Consider the following 10,602-nt stretch of genomic DNA (forward strand, 5'->3'; position numbering starts at 1 on the left):
ACTTCTTTAGACAATAAGGAAATGCAAATTAAAACCACATTGGTTCCTGCAAACATTTAAAGAAGTGGGGTGCCTGGGTGGCTCAGTTGTTAAGCGTCTGCCTTCGGCTCAGGTCATGGTCCCAGGGTCCTGGAATCGAGCCCCTCATCGGGCTCCCTGCTCGGCGGGAAGCCTGCTTCTCCCTCTCCCACTCCCCCTGCTTGTGTTCCCTCTCTCGCTGTGTTTCTCTCTGTCAAATAAATAAAATCTTTAAAAAAAAAACCAAACAAACATTTTAAAGAAGAATTAATAACAATTATTTTCAAACTCTTCTGAAGAATGGAAGAACAAACACGGACTCATACTATACAATCAGTATTGTTCTGATACTAAAGTCAGACAGAGATAGCACACAAAAAAGAAAAGTATAGGCCAATATTCCTTACAAATATGAGTTAAAAAATCCTCGACAAAATACTAGCAAATCAAATCCAACAACATGTTAAAATCATTATATACAATGACAATGTGGGAAATATCCCAGAAATGCAAGGGTGATTGAACGTAAGAAAATCAATGTGACATGCCACATTAATAGCATGAAAGTAAAAACTACATGATCATCTCAACTGATACAGAAAAGGCATTTGACAAAATCTAAAACACTTCCATGATAAAAAACACTCAGAAAACTAGGAATAAAAGGGAACGTCTTCAACACGATAAAGGGCATCTGTGAAGAACTACTACTACCATACTCAGTGGTGAAAGACTGAAAACTTCCCCCTAAGAGCTAACAGACAAGGATGTCTGTTTTAACCACTACTATTCAACAATGTGCTGAGAGTTCTACCCAGAGTGAGTGGGCAAGAAAGAGAAATGATAGGCATCCAGCCTGGAGAGGAAGAAGTGAAACTATCTCTGTTCATGATGACATGATCCTACATGTGAAAAATGTCCAAGACTCTTCCAAAAAGAAAAAAAAAAAAAGCCTGCTAGAGCTAATAAATTTCGGCAAAGTTTCAAAGTGCAAGATCACACACATATTCTCTCTCCCTCTGTCTCTCTCTCTCTCTCACACACACACACACACACAGAGAATTGCATTTCTATACACCAGCAACGAACAATCTGATGAGGAAATTAAGAAAACAATTCCATTTTCAAGATCATCCAAAAGAATAAAGTGCCTGGAATAAATTTAACCAAGTCGGTGAAAGAATCATACACTGAAAACTATAAAACATTGCTTTAAAAAATTAAAGAAGATCTAAATAAATGGAAAGATAGCCTGTGTTCATTGAATGGAAGTCTTAATATTGTTAAGATGGTAATCCTACTCAAAGTGATCTACAGATTCAGTGAAATCTGTCAACATCCTAATGACAATTTTTGTAGAAATGGAAAAATCAATTCTCAAATTCATATGGAATTACAAGGGGCCCTTAACAGCTGGAAAATATTGAAAAAGAACAAAGTTGAAGGACTCACACTTCCCAATTTCAGAACTTCACTACAAACCTAGAGTAACCAAAACATTGTGGTACTGACATAAAGATATATACGTAGACCAATGTAATAGAATTGAGATTCCAGAAGTAAATCCATACATCTGTGGTCACTTGGTTTTCAACAAGGATGATAAGACCATTCAATGGGAGAAAGGACACTCTCTTCAACAAATGGTGCTGTGATAACAGTGGATCGTGGATCACCACATCAAAAACCAATGATGTATTGTATGGTGACTAACATAACATAATAAAATTTAAAAAAATAAAAAATATATTAAAAAATGGTGCTGTCATAATCAGATGCAAAAGAATGAAGTTGTCCTCTACTTCACATTATATATAAAAATTAATTCAAAATGGATCGATAATCTACATATAAGAGCTAAAATCATACAGGTCTTGGAAGAAAACATAAAAGTAATTCTTCACAGCCTTAGATTTAACAATGGGTTCTTAGATATGACATGAAAAGCACAAGCAACAACAAAAATAAATAAATTGGACTTCACGAAAATTAAACATTTTGTGCTAATGTTCAAGGACATTATCAAGAAAGTGAAAAGATAACCTATAGAATGTAAGAAATTATTCACAAATAATATATCTGATAAAGGTCTAGTATCCAGAATATATTAAGAACTCTCACTACTCAACAGGAAAAAGACAAACAGTCCAATTAATATAATACAGGCAAATGACTTAAACAGACATATCTCCAAACGAGATATGTAAATGGCCAAGGAGCACATGAAAAGATGCTCAACGTCATTAGTCATTAGGGAAATGTAAATCAAAACCACAATAAGGTACCACTTCATACCCATTAGGATGGCTGTGGCTATAGTCCTAAGCGACTGCCCTTGGCTCAGGTCCTGATCCCAGGGTCCTGGGATCAAGTCCCACAGCGGGCTCCCTGCTCACCCGGGAGCCTGCTTCTCCCTCTGCCTGCCACTCCCCCTGCTTGTGCTCGCAACAAATAAGTAAAATCTTTTATTAAAATAAAATAAAATCTGGAAAATATTAAGCATTATTTTTCTGCTGAGGATGTGGAGAAATTGGAGCCCTGATACACTGTGGGTAGGAATCTAAAATGGTTAGACTGCTGTTGAAACACTGGCAATTCCCTGGTAAGTTAAACGGAATTACCATGTGGCCCAGGAATTCCACTCCTAGGATTTATATATATATATCCAAAAGAATCAAAAAGAGGGATTCAACCAAATACATGTGCACACATATGTACAGCACTACTATTCACCATAACCAAAAGGTGGAAACAGCCCAAATGTCCATCAGTGGGTGCAGAAATAAACAATTGTAGTATTCAATTCATACAATGAATTATTCAGCTATAAAAAGAATGAAGTACTGATACAGTGTGAATGAACTTTGAAAACATATGATTCCATTTATATGAAATATCCAGAATAAGCAAATCCATAGAGACAGAATGCAGATTGGTGGTTGCCATGGATAGGTGGGGAGGATTCAGGGAACAGGGAGTGAATGCTCAGTGGGTACAGAGTTTCCTTGTGGGGTGATGAAATGTTCTAGAGCTAGATAGACCTGGTGATTGCACAACATTGTGAATGTTCTAAATGTTATTGAATTGTTTACTTTTAAAATGTTAATTTTATGTTATGTGAATTTCACTTCAATAAAACAAATGTTTAAAAAATACACCTTGGGATATCCACCAGAAGAGCAAAACTAAAAAAAAAAAAAAAAAGACATAAATTCTAAATTTTGGCAGGGATGTAGAGCAACAGGAATTTTCATATACTGCTAGGTGGGTGTGTAAATTGTTTACAATTCCTTGAGAAAACTGACAATGTCTACCAGAGCTGCATTTGCATACCCTACGACCTAGCAAATCTTCTCTTCAGCATATGCCCCAAAGAAATGCAAACCTACATATTTATTAAAAAAGAGGGGTACTCAAATATTCACAGGAATACTATTTGTATTCTATCTGTACAGTAGTATAGATAAATGAATTACTATATAGCAACGAGAAAGAACAGTCTAAAACTACATGCAACAATGTGAGTGAATCTCATGAACATAATATCAAGTAAAAAAAGCCGACACAAAAGAGGGCATGTTGGGGGCGCCTGGGTGGCTCAGTCGTTAAGCGTCTGCCTTCGGCTCAGGTCATGATCCCAGGGTCCTGGGATCAAGTGCTGCATCGGGCTCCCTGCTCAGCTGGAAGCCTGCTTCTCCCTCTCCCACTCCCCCTGCTTGTGTTCCCTCTCTCGCTGTGTCTCTCTCTGTCAAATAAATAAATAAAATCTTTAAAAAAAATTTTTTTTTTAAAAAGTCCCAAGCTTGCTCTTTAAAAAAAGAGGGCATGTTGTATGATTCCATTTATACAAAGTTCAAAAGACAGTTATGGCCAATCTACGTGGGTAGACGTCCCATTAGTGGTTGCTGTTGATGAGGTAGTGACTAGAAGGAGTAGTGAGTGCCTTCTGGGGGTGCTGAGGATATTCTGTTTCTTGATCTGTTGCTGTTCCATTGGTATGTTCCGTTTATGAAAGTTCATGAGCTATTCTTTTATCATATGTGTTCTTTCCTGTTTATATTATTATTCCTCAATAAAAATTAAAAAATATTCTAACAGAGGAGTTTTGAATGGTCGGGGAAACCTGTCTCTAAGGCATTGGAAAGAGTGCAGATGAATCAAGACTTCCTTACCTCTAAAAAACTTAGGAATCCAGGGCAATTTGGATCGTGTAACAGGAATCCTTGTGCTCTACCTTCTTTTGGAGTTGTAACAGCCATGTGACTTCTCCTCGGAATTTTGATTCGTATTTTGAAAGAAAAGCATCATTTCATTTGGTTACATTAGGAATAGGGAATTGTCAGGGCGCCTGGGTGGCTCAGTCGTTAAGCGTCTGCCTTCGACTCAGGTCATGATCTCAGGGTCCTGGGATCGAGCCCCGCATCGAGCCCCACATTGGGATCCCTTCTCATCAGGAAGCCTGCTTCTCCCTCTCCCACTCCCTCTGCCTGTGTTCCCTCTCTAGCTGTATCTCTCTCTGTCAAATAAATAAATAAATAAATAAAATCTTTAAAAAAAAGCTTAAAAAAAAAAAAGGAATAGGGAAAGGACCTTCGAGATGGTCTAGTCCAATTCCCTAATTTTATTAGGTAGGGGAAAAAAGCACAGAGAAGTTATGTAATGTAAACCACATGTGTCCTTCTCTGTTCACATGAGTGATCTTAAGGGATTCCAAATCTCCCCTCCTCCCACTTCTGACTCAAATCACATAATTTTCGGATTTGAAGCTTTGAAATTATTTTTTAAAAGGAAAACTTAAAACACCAATAAAGTGTCCCCTCTGAGCGGTCTTTCTTAAATTAAAAACAAAGTAGAGTGAATCTCAGGCGGTTTTGAGATCTAACAGATGATTAAATTAGGAAATTCAATTTCATTGATTTGTTATGATAAATTTCCTTATTATACATGACATTGAAATAATAGAATTAAATGCACTACAGGATTTTAATAACAGATGAGAAGCTAAATGAGCTAATTCTGTAAAATGCTCCAATTCCGTACTTCTTTATGAGAAGCTTTAATAATCACAAAATTTTCTGGAGAAGTTGAAACATTTTCTGCTCACAAAATACCACCAAACCATTTTCTGCAAATGTCCAAGTTATTTTTGCATTTCTATTTAAAAAAATAAATCTGAGATTTTGTCAAAATCTGTCAATTCTCCTGAATTCCAGTCCATTTATATTAAACAAGGCATGAATTGACAAGCTCTTAACCATAAGCTTGAGACAGACAGTCATTTTGATCTTCTCAGTTGGAATTCCTGTTCTCAACACCTATACTTGATGCACATACATAGTCCCTTGGCTGTCATCCCTGTGCCCATCTGTTGGCATGGCTTGGTGCCCATCACAAGTTTGGACTCCAGCCCTAGTGTGTAGGTGCCAGGGAATAACAGTTTACACGAGCAGCCTGCACGACAATGTAAATGTATTCTCTGCCCAATGTCTAGACGTGGTGTCCACTAAACCTGGGGGCTGAGCGCCTCTCCCTTTGTTAGATGACATTTTTCATCACACGGTTTTGACAGATGACACGCAGAACACAATAGTGGAAGTTGAAGAGAAGAGGCTGAGGGAAGTGAGCTTCCTGGTCTTTAAGGTTTTAAAGCCTGCAGGTTAATTTTACTGTGGCAGCTACCGTGGCAAGGCATGAAAATCATCACAGAAGTGTCACCAGAGTGGTATAGCTAATAGGAGGAAACATCTCCACCCCTTGTGAGATCAGCTATAGCAGACAACTGACCCACAAAAGACTATACACTTGTTTCTTTCTTTCTTTCTTTCTTTTTTACGATTTATTTATTTATTTGAGAGAGAGCGAGTGCGCAAGTGTGTGCGAGCGTGGGGGGGGGGGGCGGTGCAGAGGGAGAGGGAAAGAGAGTCTTCAGCAGACCCTGTGTTGAGTGCCCACCTGATGTGGGGCTCAATCCCACAACCCTGAGATCACAACCTGAGATTAGTACCTAAGCTAAACCCAGTCGGCTGCCGACTGACTGCACCGTCCAGGTGCCCCTACACTTGTTTCTTTAAATTACCCAAAGGGTCAAAAAGCTAGGGTTTTTTGCTTTTTTTCCCTAAAAGTTTTTGTTTGTGATGCCCCTTCATATCAGGCAAGAAAAAAAGTTTTTTCTGGGTGTTTCTAGGCTTTAGAGAAACTACTACTTACTGTGGTTGAAATAGAAAAGATAAAAGTCAGGGCGCCTGCGTGCCTCAGTCGTTAGGTGTCTGCCTTCGGCTCAGGTCACGATTCTGGGGTCCTGGGATTGAGTCCCGCGTCTGGCTCCCTGCTCCGCGGGAAGCCTGCTTCTCCCTCTCCCACTCCCCCTGCTTGTGTTCCCTCTCTCGCTGTGTCTCTCTCTGTCAAATAAATAAAATCTTAAAAAAAGAAAAGATAAAAGTCTATTATATAGTATCTGCTGTGCTGTTCATAGCTCAGAGACATGATTATTTTCAAACATAAGTCTTAAATATAAATATCGTACTATTTCCTATATTTAATTATTCCTAGAAAATGTTAGGAGTATGCAATGATATGTTAAAGCATAAGGTATAAGACAATTTAAATTTAAATCTCTCTGACTCTTCAAATACAGGGAGAAGGGAGCTAGAATCATAGATGCAGAAGGGAACACAAGATCTTATAAGATCTGATGATTTATTCTTTACTTCAAAAGAAAGTGACTTAAGTCATGAAACCCAGGCATTAATCTTGCAGAACTCCTGAGAAATGAATAGTAAATATGAATACTGATAGAAAACATGGCCCATTACAATTGCTTTTGTGCCTTGGAAAAGTACTCAATTTGTATGAAAGTTAGCAAGATTTGAGGGCTTGTTTATTTTCTGCCAGAAGATGTGAATTATCTTTTTTTTTTTTAAGATTTCTTTAATTATTTTAGAGAGAGAGAGCATGAGTGGGAGGATCATGAGCAGGAAGTGCAGAGGGAGAGTGAGAGGGATCGAGAACCTCAAACAGACTCAGTGCTGAGTGCAGAGCCCCATGTGGGGCTCAATCCCATGACCCTGAGATCAGGACCTGAGCTGAAGCCAAGAGCCGGATGCTTAACCAACTGTGCCACGCAGGCACCCCTCTGAATTATCTTTTCTATGACAAGTCTGTAGTGAGAGTGAAAGAATAAATATATATACTTTTACCTTAAGTGATTAGTAAACATGTATTAAGCACCTATTATATACCTCACATGTGATAAATATAAAAGGGATATAAAATCCACTCATTAAATTCAGTGGTTTATCAATAGAAGATTATGGTTTAAAAAACCCTGAATTCAGTCTCAGAAGAATCAGTTTTCTAGTCCTGGATACACCAATTGCCAGCTATGAAACCTCAAACAATTCACTTTTTCTCTTTGAATTTCACTTTCCTTATCTGTAAAATGAAAATAATGATGTTTACCTTGGTTTTGTTTTTGTTTTTGTTTTAATTTTTTCTTTTTCTTTTATTATTTTTTTAATTTAAATTTTAGTAGTTCACATACAGTGCAATATTGGTTTCTGGAGTAGAATTCAGTGATTCATCACTTACATACAACACCCAGTGCTAATCATAACAAGTGCCCTCCTTAATACCCATCCCACACCCACCTCCCGCCATCAACCCTCACTTTGTTCTCTATTCTTAAGCATTTCTTATGGTTTGTTTCCCTCTCTCCTTTTTTCTCCTGCCCTGGTTTCTTTTTAATGTGGTCATGGTTATAAACAAGTAGGCTATGTAAAAGCTCTTTGAATGGATAAAGAAGATGTGGTATATATATACAATGGAATATTATGCAGCCATCAAAAGGAATGAGATCTTACCATTTGCAACGACGTGGATGGAACTGGAAGGTATTATGTTGAGTGAAATAAGTCAAACAGAGAAAGACATGTATCATATGACCTCACTGATATGAGAAATTCTTAATTGCAGGAAACAAACTGAGGGTTGCTGGAGTGGGGGGTGAGGTGGAGGGATGGGGTGACTGGGTGATAGACACTGGGGAGGGTATGTGCTCTGGTAAGTGCTGTGAATTGTGCAAGACTATTGAATCTCAGATCTGTACCTCCGAAACAAATAATGCAATATATGTTAAGAAAAAAAAAAGAAGAAGAAGAAGGTAGCAGGAGGGGAAGAATGAAGGGGGGGGAAATCAGAGGGGTAGACGAACCATGAGAGACGATGGACTCTGAAAAACAAACTGAGGGTTCTAAAGGGGAGGGGGGTGGGAGGATGGGTTAGCCTGGTGGTGGGTATTGAGGAGGGCACATTCTGCATGGAGCACTGGGTGTTATATGCAAACAATGAATCATGGAACACTACATCTAAAACTAATGATGTATGGGGATTAATGTAAGAATAAAAAAATTTAAAAAATAAATAAATAAACATCTGGAGCAAGGATAAAAAAAAAAAGCTCTTTGAAAATCACAAAGCATGGTAAAAATAAGAGGCATATTGATCCCTAGAAAAATCACCATCATCCATTTCTAGAAAATTCTTTACTTTGTTATTTGATTTTTTAAAAAGATTTTATGTATTTATTTGACAGAGAGAGACACAGCAAGAGAGGGAACACAAGCAGGGGGAGTGGGAGAGGGAGAAGCAGGCTCTCCGCCGAGCGGGGAGCCTGATGCGGGGCTCGATCCCAGGACCCTGGGACCATGACCTGAGCTGAAGGCAGACACTTAACTACAGAGCCACCCAAGCACCCCCAGCAAGTATTTAATGAATGCCTATAATATGATGGACACTGTTAGATAATCGTGATCACAAAGAGAAAAAGTTATGGTGGCTTCTTTTAAGGGGTCTATCCTTCATGAAAGCACACTTGTTAATTATGCTTTTGCCTTAGTCATAAATACTCTCTATTTACTTATCTATTCGTTCAACTTGTATCTATTGACCACTTATTATGTGCTAGGCATGGCTCTAGATGAATAAACAAAATTTCCTGCCATCATGGAGCTGGCATTCAAGTGAGGGGAGATAGACAATCAACTAGTAAGTAAAATATACATCAGAATGTAATAAATGCTATGGAGAAAAGTAAAGAAGAGACAAGAGGTAGAGGGCTGGGGGGAAGGTGGAAGTGGCACTTTTAAATGCGCAGGTCAGCTAAAGACTCACTGACAAGATGACTTTGAATCCAGACCTGAAAATATCTATGAAGCTATGTGGAGAAAGACCATTGGTAGTGGACCAACCATTGCGAAGATCTTGAGGAGAGAGCATGCCTGGAGGGATAGCAAGGAAGCTGGTGTGGCTAGGGCAGAGGTGGGGCACCTGAGGTAGTTGTGAAGACTTTGACCTTGACTCTGCCTGAGATGGGAATACATTAGAGGGTTGTAAGCAAGAGGAGGAGACTTTAAAAGGATCATCTCGGCTGTTATATCCAAAGTAGACTTCAGGTATGGGGGTTAGAGAAGAAGGTTAAAGTGGGGAAACCAGTTAGGAGACTATTGCAAGAATTTAGGTTCGAGATAATGGCAGCCTGCACTGTGACAGAGGTAGTGAGAGTGGTCAAAGTGTGGAGAGATTATGAAGGTAGAACCCCTAGGGTTTCCTCCCAGATTAGATGTGGGCAGTGGAAGGAAAAAAAGAGAAGTCAAGAATAACACCAAGGTTTTTGACCTCAGCAATTTGGAAGGATGGAGTTAGTATTTATCTAGAGGGGGAAGACTGTGGGATTAAGTCTGTCTTTAAGGGGAAAATCAGAAATTCTGTTTTAGGATTAAGTTTTTTTTATTATTATTATGTTATGTTAATCACCATACATTACATCATTCGTTTTTGATGTAGTGTTCCATGATTCATTGTTTGTGCGTAACACCCAGTGCTCCATTCAATACGTGCCCTCTTTAATACCCATCACCGGGCTAACCCATCCCCCCAGCCCCCTCCCCTCTAGAACCCTCAGTTTGTTTCTCAGAGTCCATAGTCTCTCATGGTTTGTCTTCCCCTCCGATTTCCCCCCCTTCATTCTTCCCTTCCTGCTGTGATTCTCAGAATTGTTCCTCTCCACGGAAATCTTTAGTAAAAGGCAAAAGATTTATACGATCTGAAGAGAAACCGGAGTAGGATTAAGTTTGACAAGGCTTTTGGACATGCATGTGATGCTCTATAGGCAGGGGGATATATAAGACTGGAGTTTAGGGGAGAAGTCTGAGCTGGAGATAGAAAATTGGGAGTTGTCAGCACGGAGGTGGTTCTTAAAGCTGAGAGATTGCTCGATATCAGCCCAGGAAGGGACAGATGTGAGAACTGAGCCCTGGGATATACCAACATTCAAGTCTCAGGGGACCAGAAGGAAGCAACAAGGAAGACCCCAAAGAGCAACAGGATGAAGAGTAGTGGAAAATCACTGGCATCATTTGGAAGAGGCACAAGATCTTATTTTGTTTTGAATTAGATTCACCAGCTTCCCAAGAGCATATTGTACTTGTTTATCAAAAACTTGACAGCAGTGTCTAAAGTGGCATTGTTTCTTTTTACAAACAAACAGCCTGTTTAGTGCTGTGTTTGAGTACTACTATTTAGAAAATC

General features: G+C 39.0%; 1 pseudogene; it reads right to left on the reverse strand.

The window, feature by feature from the left end:
- Window positions 1-10,049: 10,049 nt before the first annotated feature.
- LOC123324921 lies at window positions 10,050-10,137 on the reverse strand (annotated as a pseudogene).
- Between the last annotated feature and the right edge of the window lie 465 nt (window positions 10,138-10,602).

Source organism: Neomonachus schauinslandi, chromosome 5, assembly GCF_002201575.2.
Source record: "Neomonachus schauinslandi chromosome 5, ASM220157v2, whole genome shotgun sequence".
In the NCBI taxonomy this organism is placed as follows: Eukaryota; Metazoa; Chordata; class Mammalia; order Carnivora; family Phocidae; genus Neomonachus; species Neomonachus schauinslandi.